Source organism: Heterodontus francisci, chromosome 1, assembly GCF_036365525.1.
Source record: "Heterodontus francisci isolate sHetFra1 chromosome 1, sHetFra1.hap1, whole genome shotgun sequence".
Lineage (NCBI taxonomy): Eukaryota > Metazoa > Chordata > Chondrichthyes > Heterodontiformes > Heterodontidae > Heterodontus > Heterodontus francisci.
Genome location: NC_090371.1, coordinates 185,597,006 through 185,612,854, shown reverse-complemented (window position 1 = coordinate 185,612,854; position 15,849 = coordinate 185,597,006). Strand labels below are relative to the sequence as shown.

At 40.2% G+C, this 15,849-nt stretch overlaps 1 protein-coding gene across 1 annotated transcript in view; it reads left to right on the top strand.

Moving 5' to 3' along the window:
* ndst3 (N-deacetylase/N-sulfotransferase (heparan glucosaminyl) 3) overlaps positions 1–15,849 on the top strand; it is a 949,017-nt gene that overhangs the window by 194,628 nt on the left and 738,540 nt on the right. The window contains exon 3 of the mRNA XM_068039449.1: positions 3,818–3,955. The gene's annotated coding sequence lies outside the window, so the exon portion shown is untranslated. The remainder of the gene's footprint in view (positions 1–3,817; positions 3,956–15,849) is intronic.

The following is a 15,849-nucleotide window of genomic DNA, read 5'->3' as shown; positions in this document are numbered from 1 at the left end:
ACCTATTAATCTCAGTTTTCGGATTTTCCAGTGACCGAGCATCAGCAGTTCTTTGAGGGAGGGAGTTCCAGATTTCCATGACCCTTTATTTGAAGAAGTGCCTTCTGATATCACCCTTGAATGCCTAGCTCTAAGTTTAAGGTTATTATTCCTTGTATTGAACTTCCCCAGAAAAATAAATAGTTTCCCTCTCTCTAGCTAACTTATCAAACCCTTTAATCATCCTAAACACCTCAATTATATCACTGCTTAATCTTTTATATTCAAGAGAAAAACAAGCCTGGGCCATGCAACCTCTCCTCATAATTTAACCCTTTTAGCCCTAGCATCATTCTAGTGAATTTGCACTGCACCCCCTCCAAAGTCAATATATCTTTCTTGAGGCGTAGTGCCCAAAACTGAATGCGTTAGTGCATGTGGAGTCCCACTGGAGCTCTCTACAGCTGTAACACAACCTCCATCCCTTTGTATTCCAGCCTTCTTGGGATAAAGTTCAACATTCCAGCCTTTTTGGTTACTTTTGTACATGCCTACTTGCTTTTCGTGATATTTGCACTTTTAGAAAATATACTGATCGATCCTTCTTAAGTCCAAAGTGGATGACCTTGTCCTTTCTCACATTGAACTTCATCTGCCACAGTTTTCCCCCCTTAATTTATCAATGTCCTTTTGCTACTTTTCGCTCCTGTCTACTGTACCACCTAATAATGAAATTCAGCAAATTTAGATATATGGCTCTTTATTCCTTCATCCAAATTAATTTATAAATGTAGTCATTCTTTACATTAGCCATTCTGCACAAAACTCATGCAATTATCCAAGGACATAATGTTTTATAAATCCCAATCTCCAAGAAAGAATTACTCATCAATATTTTAGAATTTGGATATTTCAATTCAACAACAATCCATTTATACTACAGGGTAGAAATTAGTCTGCATCATGCCTGTTTTTCAGGTGGCAAATGGGCACAAAACACACTGATTTAGCAATGCAATCTGATCTGACATATTAACTACTATCTCCCAAGTGGGTGTCCTTGAACTAGTATTGGAATTTGTAAGATGTCATAATGGATTTGGTGAGGTTGAGGCACAAATTGTGGATCTGAACATTGCAAAAATTATAAATCTGAATGTGGTAGGTGTTGTTGATTTGAGAATGCCTCTATGATCATCACTGTGGCTGAGCTTCCTCCTGTGATGTGATGTACATATACTTACATTTCTCCTGAAGAATTCGCAGCTGAGTGTAAATGTGTTGCAGTAATTTGTGAAAGAACACAAAGGTAAGATGAGGATGAACTTGCTCTTTGGTTTGGAAAAACAATGGCCTGGATTTTGCAGTAATAATAATGGTGAGGATATCATTGCTGTTATCATTGAAATGAATTAGACTGCAACTTTTAGCATCTGCACATGTGCAGTTAAGTGTGAAAATCCAGAAGATGCCGTTGAAGATACCACACACCTCTACAGGATGCACTGTTGCAGTCCTTTCTGATAGACTCAACACTAAAATGGGCTGCAATGGCGTGAATTTGCTGTTCTTGCCCACTACTTCCACACTAAAACCAGCAGAAAAAGTTAGGGCTGGTGCATTCAGGAGTAAATTTGTAATGGTGTAGTAAATGATAACTGCTAAACAACCTCTGTGGACCTGAAAAATTAACTTTATAAGTATGGAGTCTCATTCCCTCAGAAGAAAATTAGTGTTGGAGATATAAACGGCATTTTTTTTTACTTTCTCTGCCTCTTTTATCTGTCTCCCAGAATCATATCGTATGTCCCAAACCTTATTTTTCTTTCTTTACTTAATATAAATCTAATTTATATTTCATCCTTTACTGTTCCTGGTTTGGACTCTGTATCTCAGTGAGGCTTCTGCAGTCTGATTGGTTGAAGAGCCTTGTTCCTGCTTTGCCTGATCGCAGATGCCACAAATCCCCTGTAGTGGGTGGCGCACTGGGAAAGACACCTGGTTAGAGGAAATCTATGCTGAAAAGCTTGTGTAAACTCTGTCGGCCATGGGAAGCACTTTTTAATGGCGAGCACAATTTCTTCACTGCTGTGCACAAAATCGGGGGCATTAGTTTTTTTAAAATTATTTTTGGATCCCTCAAACAATTGGAGTTTCCTTCTGCTACTTATTCAGCAACAAGTAGATTATTTTTTCCATTAGTTCCATGCAATAATTACTATTGATTTAACATTCAATGGTTAGTTTCCCTTATTAAGGATAATACTCTTTCACCATATGCTTTACAAAAGGGGCATGGAGGTTGTGAATTCATATACCAGTTATCTTATTGCTCAATCACAAAATCTAAATCCTGTGATATGTATGTTTATATAGTGTTGCTCATATCTATGGGAGTCTGTGAATTAAAATAGTTTCAGTATGGCTGATAACTGGCTTGGATTGTTGTTCATCCATGTCTCATATGGTACCAGGCCAGAATTTTTTTTGGACAACTTCCCAAATTTCTTTTCAAAACTGTACTACAATTATTTGTCACACTGCATGACCATTACTTCTTTTTGTCCTTCTTTATTGCAATCAATAAATCAAAAATGAAGCATTAATTTCACTGCCCAAATATTAAGAAGTTCCTGATTTAGCAGATTGGAATTGAAAGTAAACCAGAAAAGTAAACTCTTCTTTTTTAAAAATTGTGTGCTAAGTAGATGGATAAACTTGGCAGTAATATTATAGGGAAATCATGAAGTGACACATATAATAAATTCATTCTTATACCATTTATCATGAGTGAAGATTGTGAATACATTGCAAATGCAGGCAACTAGCTCAGGAATCCCTGTGCAGGAAGATTTTATGAAATAGTATTCCTGGTGTACCTTTTATGTTGAGACTGCAAATTGGAAAATAAGGCACAGAGGTCAGTGTGCCCCATATGATTTTCTGCCAATTAAGTTATGGAAAGAAAACTATGCAGGTTGCTTGGGCCTCCATGCCCAAATTTCTTTTATACATTCCTGGATGGTAGATGTTCAGTGTTGGAATGTGAATTCAGAAAATCTAATCTTTGCAGAAGTCAGTAAAGTATAGATTATGGAAAGGCTTAGAGCACTAAGGGCTATATTTTACTCTTTTTATAAAAAAGGGTTGGGGGTTAAATGCTCTGAATTAGTCAAATTGAGTAACTGCCAATTAAAATGTTAAATGCATTTAATTTTGTTTCACAAACTTTTCTTTTTTAAGTTGCTTGCAAAGTAGATGGATAAACTTGGCAGGAATATTATAGGGATATCAGTAAGTGACAGATATAATAAATGGAATTCTTATACCAATTATCACGAATGAAGATTGTGAATAGATTGCAGCCAACTAGCTCAGGAATCCCTGTGCTGGAAGATTTTATGAAATAGCATTGTTTTTGATTTCTTGAAAACAAAATCCTTATTGGGAACAAAAGAAAAGTGACCAAACATGACACACCTGTAACAATTCTCTTTACACACATCTCCAGTAGCTAAACAGACAAGTTTAGAAGTTGGGCGTAGAACTTATGTGTAACAGATGCTTGAAAAAGTAGGAAAGTTTCCATGACTGCCCTTGAAATGAGAATTAGGGGAGATGTATAATGGGTAGCTGATCCAATATCATCTGTTTCACACTGTTGCCCCAAGTCAAAATTATTCCCCTTCTTTAAATAAAATAATGATGTTGCCATATCACAACAAGGCCTCTCTCTGCAGGATGGCAACATACCACCTTTCAGAACATGATGTTCTTTCGCTGTTGGGAACTTTTACCAAACCTTCATTGCTCTAATTGAGTCTCCTTTCTTCAGCAGGCTGCAGACAGAGAGAAGTGTGACCAGTTTCCCTGCTGAGTGAGCAAGAGCGTGTGCTACTCAAAGCCCCTTCTAGAACAAACTGCATAATCATCAAAGCAACTGGGACATGTGAATTGTAACTATCTCCACAAATAGGTTTGTGTAATTCTGCTACATTGTCTGAATTCTGTCTAGTTTGATGCATATGTTTTTTCTGAAACTATGTGAAAAATAAGAAATGTGGGGTTTGATACCTGAAACACAAAATAATGGAGCTTGAAACTTCTGAGCTCTGGTGACTGGTCACATGAAAGATGCTGGCTGAATTTTTGTCTTTTTGCCTTGGCTCAGGATTAATCCTCTCACCTGAGTTCGAAAGGCATGGGTTCAAGCCCACTCCATACATACAAATGCATAATCAAGGCTGACACTTCAATGCAACAAAAGGATGGTTGTTTCGTTAGTAGTGCCATCTTCCTGATGAGACATTAAACAGAGGCCCTGACTACTCTCTCAGGATACAAACTGTGGTGGTATGCAAAAGCATAATCAGAATAGTTCTCCTATTGTCTGGGTTAATATTTGTTCCTCAACCAACATCATTAAAACAGGTTACTTGGATTTTTTTTCCATGTGCAATCTCACCACGCATAAATTCCCTCATTCCTAATTTCCAACAGTGCATATAAACTAAAAGTACTTCAATTGCTGTGGAGTGCTCTAAAACATCCTGAGTTTGCAATTTTGTTTCTTTACTATCCATATTTTTTTGGCATTATGTTACAATTTGATTATAAATAAATATATTAATTGATTTATACACTATGGGGGGAATTTCCCAGGTTGTTCCCACTCAGCCACCGTGACTTCACAGGAGGTGCAGCAGAAATCCTGTTTACATGCATAAACCTCTGGTGACGTTATATGCAGCAGAGTGGGAGCAGCTCAGAGGAAATTCCTCACCGATGTATATTTGAAGGTTTGCTGGTATGAAGATGCTGTGGGATATCTTTACCCAAGGGTGAAGGTATATATGGTAAAGAAAGGAATGGGCTTGTAAAAATATACGAGAAACTTCAATGGACAAAAACACTGAGAAATTTCCTGTTAATTATGGGTGCTTAGTGAAGGAATAACATAATTCTAATGAAGAGGAGTACATAAGAAATAGGAGCAGGAGTAGGTCATTTGATCCTTTGAGCCTGCCCTACCATTCAATACGATCATACCTGATCTTCTACCTCAACTTCACCTTCCTGCACAATCCCCATATCACTTAATTCCCTTAGTATCCAAAAATCTATTGATCTCTGTCTTGAATATACTCAACAATTGAGCATCCACAGGGCTCTGGGGTAGAGAATTCCAAAAATCCACAACCTTTTGGGCGTAGACATTTTTCCTTATCTCAGTCCTAAATGGCTGACCCCTTATTCTTATAATGTGACCCCTAGTTCTAGACTCCTCAGCCAGAGGAAGCTTCCTTGCAGCATCTACCCTATCAAGCCCCTTAAGAATTTTATATGTTTCAATGAGATAACCTCTCATTCTTATAAATTCCAGGGAATGTAGGGCAGTCTACTCAATCTCTCTTCATAGGACAATCCCCTCGTCCCAGGAATCAGTTTCGTGAACTGTTGTTATACTTGCTCTAAGGCAAATATATCCTTCCTTAGATAGGGAGACCAAAACTGCACACTGTACGCCAGGTGTGATCTCACCAAGGCACCATACAACTGCAGTGATATTTCTCCACTCGTACTCCAATCCATTTATAATAAAGGCTAACATACCATTGCTTTCCTAATTGCTTGCTGTACCTACAAGTTAACTTTGGGATTCATGTACATGGATAGCAGCCCTCTGAATACCAAAATTCCCCAGTCTGTCAGCATTTAAAAAAATCCCGCCTTTCTGTTTTTCCTTCAAAAGCGGATAGCCTCACACTTCCCACATTAAATTCTGCCTGCCATGTACTTGCCCATTCACTTAACCTGTCTCTATCCCTTTGCAGCCTCTTTGCATCCTCCTCACAGCTTGCTTTTTCACATAACTTTGTATCTTCAGAAAACGTGGATACTGCAAGTAAGATAATACATTTTTATTTTCAAATACATTAGCATTTGGAAACAAATTCCATTGTCTTAGGAACCACTTTAGGATGGCCATAAATAACTTTGGTGTCAGTTGCTCCCATGTAATCAGTCTGAAAGTCTTACTTTATTTTTTATTTATTTTATTTAGAGATACAGCACTGAAACAGGCCCTTCGGCCCACCGAGTCTGTGCCGACCATCAACCACCCATTTATACTGATCCTATATTAATGCCATTACTCTCTCACATCCCCACCTTCCCCTACCACCTACCTATACTAGGGGCAATTTATAATGGCCAATTTACCTATCAACCTGCAAGTCTTTGGCTGTGGGAGGAAACCGGAGCACCCAGCGAAAACCCACGCGGTCACAGGGAGAACTTGCAAACTCCGCACAGGCAGTGCCCAGAATCGATGCTGGGTCACTGGAGCTGTGAGGCTGCGGTGCTAACCACTGCGCCACTGTGCCGCCAAATGAGAATTGGCTCTCATTGACACTCTATACTTACTTGCAGATGAATGTAAGTCAGGAACATAGCAATAGCATCACTATGAAACACAATTGGATATTCCTACTTTTCACATTAATGCCAATTCAATCTCTGTGAAGGGAGGCTGAGGAAATACTTGGAGAGATGAAGCCCGATACGAAAGAATAAGCTATTTTATTTCATGATGAATATACGGAACAGCTACTGTGATCAAAACCACTTAATTCAAATGGTATAACTTATTTTCCTGAATTAATATGAACTACAGAACACTTTATGCCACCCCGCATCATTGACCTGAGTAAAAGCTCTTCTATCTATCTATCCTCCAGCCTCTTCACCTTATTGAAGTCCGTTATAGCTTTCTAGTTAATGAACCTGAATGCCTTTCCAGCTGCCCTACTTTAAAAAGTTTGTATACCATTGTTCCTTTGTCTCTTTTTTTTAGTCTCCCTCTTTACAGATGGGGCGGGGCTCAAAGGACCTTGCAACACTCGGATAGAGTTTCACCTTTGCATGCAATTAGCAATTCTGGCACAAATTGTGCCCAAAATTAAGCCTATTTTGAAAAGTGTTTTTTCACCCTGAGCTTCCGCTGAAACTCATTTACATGTCGCTATGTTCAAAATCTGTTTTGTACAAAATTATGAGGGGCCTAGACAGAGTAGACAGGAGGAACCTGTTTCCCCTGGCAGAGAGGTCAATTACCAGGGGGCACAGATTTAAGGTGATTGGTAGCAGGATTAGAGGGGACGTGAGGAAAAACCTTTTCACCCAGAGGGTGGTGGGTGTCTGGAATTCACTGCCTGGATCGGTGATGGAGGCAGAAACCCTCAATTCTTTTAAAAGGTGCCTGAACATGTACCTGAAGTGCTGCAACCTGTAAGGCTATGGACCAAGTGCTGGAAGGTGGAATTAGATTGGGCGGCTAGTTTTTCAGCTTGCACGGACACAACGTGACACATTCTGCTGAATGGCCTCCTTCTGTGCTGTAATTTTTCTATGGTTGTAACCAGCACAATCAGCAGCATTTTAATTTTTAAAAATTTTTCTTTAATTAGTGTCCTTGTGCCCAAATGATCCAATTTAATTTTTGCAGCCTCCTCAAAGGCCTGCAAACGGGCACAGTTGGTGGAAACTCCCAATGGTGATTCATTCTCCCTGGGGACATGGCCAGCTTTATGGAAGAGGCCTGCTTCCAGCACAACGTTTCTTTTAAAACTAGCACAAAAGATCGCGGAAGCTTGATTTGCACAGAACACAATTTGCGCTCAAAATTCGTGGATCTTCTGTGTTATTTCAGCTGATTTTGGTTGAATTGCTCCACAAAAACGAATGACCTGGAAACTCCAGGTCAATAGGTGTGAGGTGTTTTTCTGATTACCCAAGAAGCTAACAAATTGTTTATCGTTTAGTCTCTGCAGAAAATAACTTCCGTTGGCAGGTTAATCACCTTTTATAGCGATATCTTAAAAAAATTACTTACAAGAATACACTTTAGTTAACAAAAATTAAAACTGATTCTATTTCCAATCCTTTCTGTGGAAAATAGTCAAAAGTACTCAAACAAGACATCTGGTGCTTCTGCATTATCTCTTTAATGAGCTAACAACTGACTGATCGTCCTGAATGAGCTATTTGATTATGGCATATTGTTGCTACTTGTTTCTGGGCTAAGATATTATGTGAAGCAAGCAATAAATATGAAAAAAGGTGAAAATTGCCTTTTTCTAATTCTAATTTTTGTTTGAAATAAATATGCACGTGTGTCTTTTGAAACTTATTTAAAAGCCCAACTTGAGTGAACTAACAAATGTAATAGTCTCTACCTGAACTGTTATTTTCCTAAACAGCTGGCCTTGGAAAGTATTAGAATTGTCTGTGCATGTTTTGATGTTGGCAAAACATTTCTTTACATTTATTTTGTGCCTTGTTGGTGCTCCTAATTAAATCAATGTTCAGGGCGAGGCATCAATCATTGTCAGCTCCTGCTCCTAATGTGCCGATTGAACACTTACTGCTCAAGAATATTTAATACGAACCAATCATCCTAAAGACTTTAAACAGCTGCATGTGTTCTAATCATGCTTTCTCATTGGACAAAACAATTATAGCTTCCTCACTTCTTAGTGAAGTTAAAGTTTGCTTCAGTTTTTTTTTAACTTTTAATAGGCCTTAGCTGCCGGGAATATTAATGAAACATGCAAATCAACTGTGAAAAATAACAAAATCTCAGCTTAAGGCTGAAAGCAATTATGTGCTATTCATCCATATTATTGCAACCCTTTGATATTTCAGAGTTAGCATCATCTGTTGAGGATATTGTTCAGTGCCAAAAGCAACATCATATGGTTATTCCTACTGCCAGCCCGCTTTGAATAGTTCAGGGCAAGATACACAATGTTAGGGAAAAAGACAATTTTTCTGAACTTTTCACAACAGAATATTCTGATGAGCTTTTATTTCTTCATGAATTTTACATCCCAAAGATAGTTTTCCAGTGCTGCAGATGTGGATCAAGAAACATCTCAGTAACGTCTCAGTAAATATGGACTATATTTGGTAAACTTGCTCTTACAAAATGCACTGAACTTTCTCATTAATCCTCATTAACATATTTACATCTATTCATTGTGGAAATCATAGATAGTTTAAGAAAAATAAAACATTTTGAGCATTTGAGGATAGACTAAATTGTGATTCGGGAGTTGTTCATTAGGAGGAAGTACCATTCGTTGCCTTTACTGCAATCAGTTTGTTGAAATTTTCACAACTAATTTATATTAATACACAAGTATATTGCTAGTTTATAAGGAATGAAAGTTTTAATCATGTGTGCTTGGGTGCCTTTTTGTTGGGTGACTTCTACAGACTTGCTTATAAGTACAGGTCATTTTGGTTGTTTGGCAAATTTTTTTTACCTTGTAATTCACTAAATTCTCTTGTGGCAAATTTTAAAATTCTGCAATCTCTTTCACATTACGGAGCGCTATTTCTTTTGCGCAGTTTGATGAACAGCCTGGGAACCAGAGTATTAATGCATTTATTCAAAATTGTATGTTGGAAACTTGCATCAGTGATCATTTTTTCAGTTGGTTGTAGTCATTTTAGGTGAATTATTAGTTCTCTTCAACTGTGGGAAGGTACTTAAGTATTTCATTAAAAATATTTGGGTAACAAAAAAGTACAATACTGTTAATTTCATTAATGAAACAAAATGTATAATATATTATATAGTAATTATGCAGAATTTCTTCCATTTTCCATTAAAGGCCTAACGAATAATTGAATATTATTTTAAAAATTACAAATACTAAGATAATAATGTGATAAATTTGAATGTTGTGAATTATATTTACTCCAATGTATCCAGTGGTGTTATAATAATCACAGTTGAATAATGCAACATTTTAAATATTTAACATTTCATTGTAGTGAATACGTACAAATTAATTCTGCATGCGATTAAACATTTAGGTTCTATAATTGGTCGATCAGTCAATGCTTTCTCCTTACACATTTTGCCTTTATTTATTTATTTTACTTTCTACCTCAAGGTACCTGTACCATTCATTTCAAAAGACTTGTGCTATAATTTGAGGATTGGAAACCACAGATGTCCCATGGATTTGATAAGGTTGCCAAAATAATAAATCAAAAGCAAAATATTGCAGATGCTGGACAGCTATATAAAAACTGAAAATTCTGGAAATACTCAGCAGGTCAGGCAGCCTCTGCTGGGAAAGAAACAGAGTTAACATTTCCGGTCAATGACCTTTCATCAGCACTAAAAGATGTTGGAGATAAACCACTTTTAAGGAAGTACAGACTCTGGGGAGAAATTGTGGGGGGGGTGGGGGGGGGGGGCGCGTTGGTGCGGGAGAAGGATTGGAAGAAAGGAACAAAAGGGAAAGGTCACTGATAGAGTAGAGGGGAAGAGAGGTTAAATAACAAAAGTGATGATGCAAGGCCAAAGGATGTGATAATAAGATAAGTATAGAGTCAAAAAATGGGTGCAGAGGAGGTGTATATGGTTACAGCAGTATGGTAGAGTGAGAGGGAAGCATGGAAAATCTGGCAAAGTGGAGAGAGTTGCTGTGACCTGGGAATGTGGCAGAGTAAAAGCAGGTATACCTCAGGTGCGGACCATGTAACAATAGGGGATCCCAACCCCAAGTACCAGCCCACACATCCTTCACTCCCAGTGGCCCTGGTGCAGCCATCATCCATTAGCAGTACGTGTTTCACAGAGAAGATGAGAGCGATGGTTAAGAGCTAAAGCTGTTAAAGTCAACGTTAAGGCCAGAAGGATATAAAGTATGTAGTCGAAAGATGAGTTGCTGTTGCTTGAGATCTTGTTGAGCTTTGTTGACAGTATAGGAATTTGAGTACAGAGAGCTCTGTGTAGGAGAATTAAAGTGGCAAGCGACTGGATGCTCAGGCTCATACTTAGAGTCATAGTGTCATTACAGCACAAAAGGAGGCCATTTTGCCCATTGAGTCCATGCCAGCTCTCTGCAGAGCAATACAATCAGTCCCATTCCCCCACTCTACACTCTGCAAGTTTATGTCCCTCAAGTGCCCATCCAATTTCCTTTTGAAATCATTAATCGTCTCCACTTCCACCACCCTCATTACCACTCGCTGCATTAAAAAGTTCCTCCTCACATCCCCCCGCATCTCCCATCCAAAACCTTAAATCTGTCTCCCCTAGCCCTTGTGCCATCAGATAATGAGAATTGCTTTTCTTTGTCTACCTTAACTTATCCTGTCATAATCCTTTATCATTTCACCCCCCAATCTCCTTTGCTCCAAGGAGAACAACCCCAGCTTCGACAACCTAACCTTGTGGATAAAATGCCTCATCCCTGGAGCTATTCTGGTAGATCTCCTCTGCATCCTCTTGAGGACCCTCACATCTTTCTAAAGTGTGGCGACCAGAACTGGATGCAATAATGTAGTTGTGGCCTAACCAAAGCTTTATACAGGTTCAGCATAACTTCCCTGCTTTTACACTCAGTACCTCTATTTATGAAGCCCAAGACCCAATAAGCTTTGCTCACTACTCTCTCAATATATCCTGCCACCTTCAAAGATATATGCACATGAACTCCAGGTCCCTCTGTCCCTGTACATGCCTTAGAACTGTGCCATTTAGTCTATATTGCTGCTCCCTATTCCTTCTGCCAAAATGCATCACTTCACACTTCTTTGTATTAAATTCTGTCTGCCATTTGTCTCCCCATTCTGCTCGCCTACCTATGTCCTGTTGCAGTCAATTGATATCATCCTCATAGTCTGCTACACCTCCAAGTTTGGTACCATTGGCATATTTTAAAATTTTACTCTGTATTCCAAAACTCCAAGTCATTTATATATATATATATATATATCAAAAAAAGCAGTGGTTCTAGCACTAAACCTTGAGAAACACCACTCTCTACTATCCTCCAGTCTGAAAAACAGCCATTTACCATGACTCACTGTTTTCTGTCCTTAAGTCAATTTTTTTTTATCCAATTGGATACTGACCCTCCTATTCCATGAGCCTCAATTTTGTTAACTAGCCTTTTATGTGGCACTTTGTCAAATGCGTTCTTAAAATCCACATAGACCATATCCATTGTTTTCCCTTCATCAATCTTCTCTGTTACTTAATCAAAAAATTCAATTAGAATCGTCAAACATGATCTGCCTTTTACAAATCCATGCTGGCTCTCCTTAATTGACACAAAACTCTCGAAGTGCCTGTTGATTTTTTCCCTCATATTGTTTCTAAAACCCTATCTACCACTGATGTTAAACTGACCAGCCTGTAGTTACATTGGAATATCCTTGAATAAGGGCGTCACATTTGCCACTGTCCAATCCTCTGACACCTCCCCCATATCTATGGAAGATTGGAAGTTTATGGCAAGCCCTTCCACTATCTCCACTCCCACTTCTTTTAGCAACCTGGGATGCAAGCCAACCAGACCAGGTGACTTATCCACTCTAAACATCCTTCCATTCAATTTTCACCCTATCCATTACCTCTACCATCTCCGCTTCTACTGATATTTTGTCAGCATCCACTTCCTTAGTAAACACCAATACAAAGTACTCATTAAGTATTCAATCCTTGCCTATGCCTCTAAGTATGTATCACCCTCTTTGTCCCTATTAAGGGACAATTTGTCCCCACCCCACCTCTTACTATTTACATGCTGGTAGAAGATTTTTGTGTTCCCTTTTATGTTGACTACCAGTCTATTCTCATATTCTGTCTTTGTCAGTCATATTTTCCTCTTCACTTCCCCTCTCAACTTATTTTATTTGGCTTGGTTCTCACTTGAAGAATTCACCTGACATTCATCATCCACTTTTTTTTTGATTCATCATATTCTCTATCTCCCTTGCCATTCAAGGAGCCCTGGCTTTGGTTCCGTACCTTTTGTACTTCTTGGAATGGACTTAGCTTGTACCCGAAGCATCTCTTCCTTAAAGATCCCCCATTGTTCCGTTACAATTTTTCTGTTAATCTTTGGTTCCCTTTACCCCTGGCTAGATCTCCTCTCATCCCATTGAAGTTAGCCCTTTTCAATTTAGAAGTTCTACTTTAGGGGCTGAATTTTTACAGCTCGCCACCGTTCTTGGCGGTGAGCTTCAAAAAGTGCGTGGTGCACGTGCAAGCCGTGCACCGCGGAGCTGCTGCGACATTTCGAGCAACAGTTCATTAATATGGAGGGGGCGGACCGCTCACCCTGATGACGTAGAGGGGGCAGGTGCTTTGTCCCGGCAATGGCTCCATTTTTAAAGGGCTTCAAGCCCTGACCGGTCATTTAAATTTTAAAAGAGAACTGAACTTGAGGAAGTGACGAAGATGATTGATGAGGGAAGGGCAGTGGATGGTGTCGATATGGACTTTAGTAAAGCCTTTGACAAGGTCCCGCATGGCAGACTGGTGCAAAAGGTGAAGTCACACGGGATCAGAGGTGAGCTGGCAAGATGGATACAGAACTGGCTCAGTCACAGAAGACAGAGGGTAACAGTGGATGGGTGTTTTTCTGAATGGAGGGATGTGACTAGTGGTGTTCCGCAGGGATCACTGCTGGGACCTTTGCTGTTTGTAGTATATATAAATGCTTTGGAGAAAAATGTAGCTGGTCTGATTAGTAAGTTTGCGGATGACACGAAGGTTGGTGGAGTTGCGGATAATGATGAGGATTGTCAGAGGATACAGCAGGATATAGATCAGTTGGAGACTTGGGCGGAGAAATGGCAGATGGAGTTTAATCCAGACAAATGTGAGGTAATGCATTTTCGAAGGTCTAATGCAGCTGGGAGGTATACAGTAAATGGCAGAACCCTTAGGAGTATTGACAGGCAGATAGATCTGGGCGTACAGGTCCACAGGTCACTGAAAGTGGCAACGCAGGTGGATAAGGTAGTCAAGAAGGCTTACAGCATGCTTGCCTTCATCAGTCGGGGCATAGAGTATAAAAATTGGCAAGTCATGTTGCAGCTGTGCAGAACCTTAGTTGGGTCACACTTAGAATATTGCGTGCAATTCTGGTCGCCACACTACCAGAAGGACGTGGAGGCTTTGGAGAGGGTACAGAGGAGGTTTACCAGGATGTTGCCTGGTCTGGAGGGTATTAGCTATGAGGAGAGGTTGGAAAAACTCAGATTGTTTTCACTGGAACGACAGAGGTGGAGGGGCGACATGATAGAGGTTTACAAAGTTATGAGAGGCATGGACAGAGTGGATAGTCAGAAGCTTTTTCCCAGGGTGGAAGAGTCAGTTACTAGGGGACATAGGTTTAAGGTGCGAGGGGCAAAGTTTAGAGGGGATGTGCGAGGCAAGTTTTTTACACAGAAGGTAGTGAGTGCCTGGAACTTGCTGCCAGGGGAGGTGGTGGAAGCAGATACGATAGCGACGTTTAAGAGACATCTTGACAAATATATGAATAGGAAGGGAATAGAGGGATTATGGGCCCTGGAAGTGCAGAAGGTGTTAGTTTAGGCAGGCATCAAGATCGGCGCAGGGTTGGAGGGCTGAATGGCCTGTTCCTGTGCTGTACTGTTCTTTGTTCTTTGCACACTGCATTTAAATTTAAACATTCAATGAAAGATTGAAGCCTCTCTTCCAACCCCCCAAAGACCAAACAAGATTATTTATTTCCCTCTCCCCCCACCCCGAAAAACTTTTTTGCCGGTTCCGACCTTTGACACCCAAACTTTAATATCTTTACCCTTCAACCCCATCCCACCATCCCAACAGCCAATAGTAACAGTTTTCCCTGCTCCCTCCCGCCTTGAAAACATCACTCCTCCCCCATCCCCACCAGTGTTGTGCCTTCGAATGGAGATCCGAAGGCGCGGGACTTCCGGCAAGCAGCTGGAGTATCAGCATGGGACAGCCGTCATGGAAAGGTAAATAATTAAAAAGTGATTTAAATTTATTTGAATATTGAAATTAAGCTTCCGGCACCGAGTGGCAGGGAGCCGCCATGAAGCCTTACCACTGCCGGTAAAATGGGACGGGGCTTTCCTGGCATTGAGGCCTGTGAAAAGCCTTTCCTGGAAGGATTTTCAGGGCCCCCCCCACCCCCACCACGATCCCTGACATCCAGGGGCTTGTAAAATTCAGCGGTAGATTGTTTCTTGCTCTTCTCCATTGCTAATCTAAACCCTATGATACAATGATCACTCTTACCCAAGTGTTACCTCACCTCATTCCCCACTAGATCCAGCAATGTCTCCTTCCTAGTTAGACTGAGAACATACTGGTCAAGGAAGTTCCCCTGTAAGCATTTCAGAAATTCCTCCCCTCATTACCCTTTACTCAAACAGTATCTCAATCAATATTTGGGTAATTAAAGTTCCCAAATATCACCACTCAATAGTTCTTGCACATCTCTGTGATTTCCCTGCAGATTTGCTCCTCTAGCTCTCTCTCACTATATGGAGGCCTGTAGAATACCCGCAGTAGCATGATCATAGCCTTTTTCTTTCTCAACTCTAACCAAATGGATTCTGTCTTTGCCCCCTCAAGGATATCCTCCCTTTCCAACAGTACAGTGTCTTCTCTGGTCTGTGCGGCTACCCCATCTGCCTCTTTTCCTTCCCTATCTCACATATGTGACTCTGGAGCCCCCTCTTAGCCCTGGTCGTCTATTTTCTTTATTTAGAATTGCAGCAATAACATTCAGCAGCAGCCTCCTGTTATTCAGTGCAGCTTCCCTTTAAGAGGAACAGACTATCTTTAAGAATAGAAGGCTGGGTGCACCACTTGCTCTCAGCACAATGCTGTTCGGCCCCCTGTTGAGCCCAGAGACAGCCAGCAGCATGGGAGCCACTCGCTCCAGGTACAATCATAGAAAAGAGGTGGCATCAACAAATTTGCAATCTGACTACCTTCACCGGAACTGGCACTGGCAGGGCACGACTTGCAACCCCTACGCCCTATTATTGGCTGTA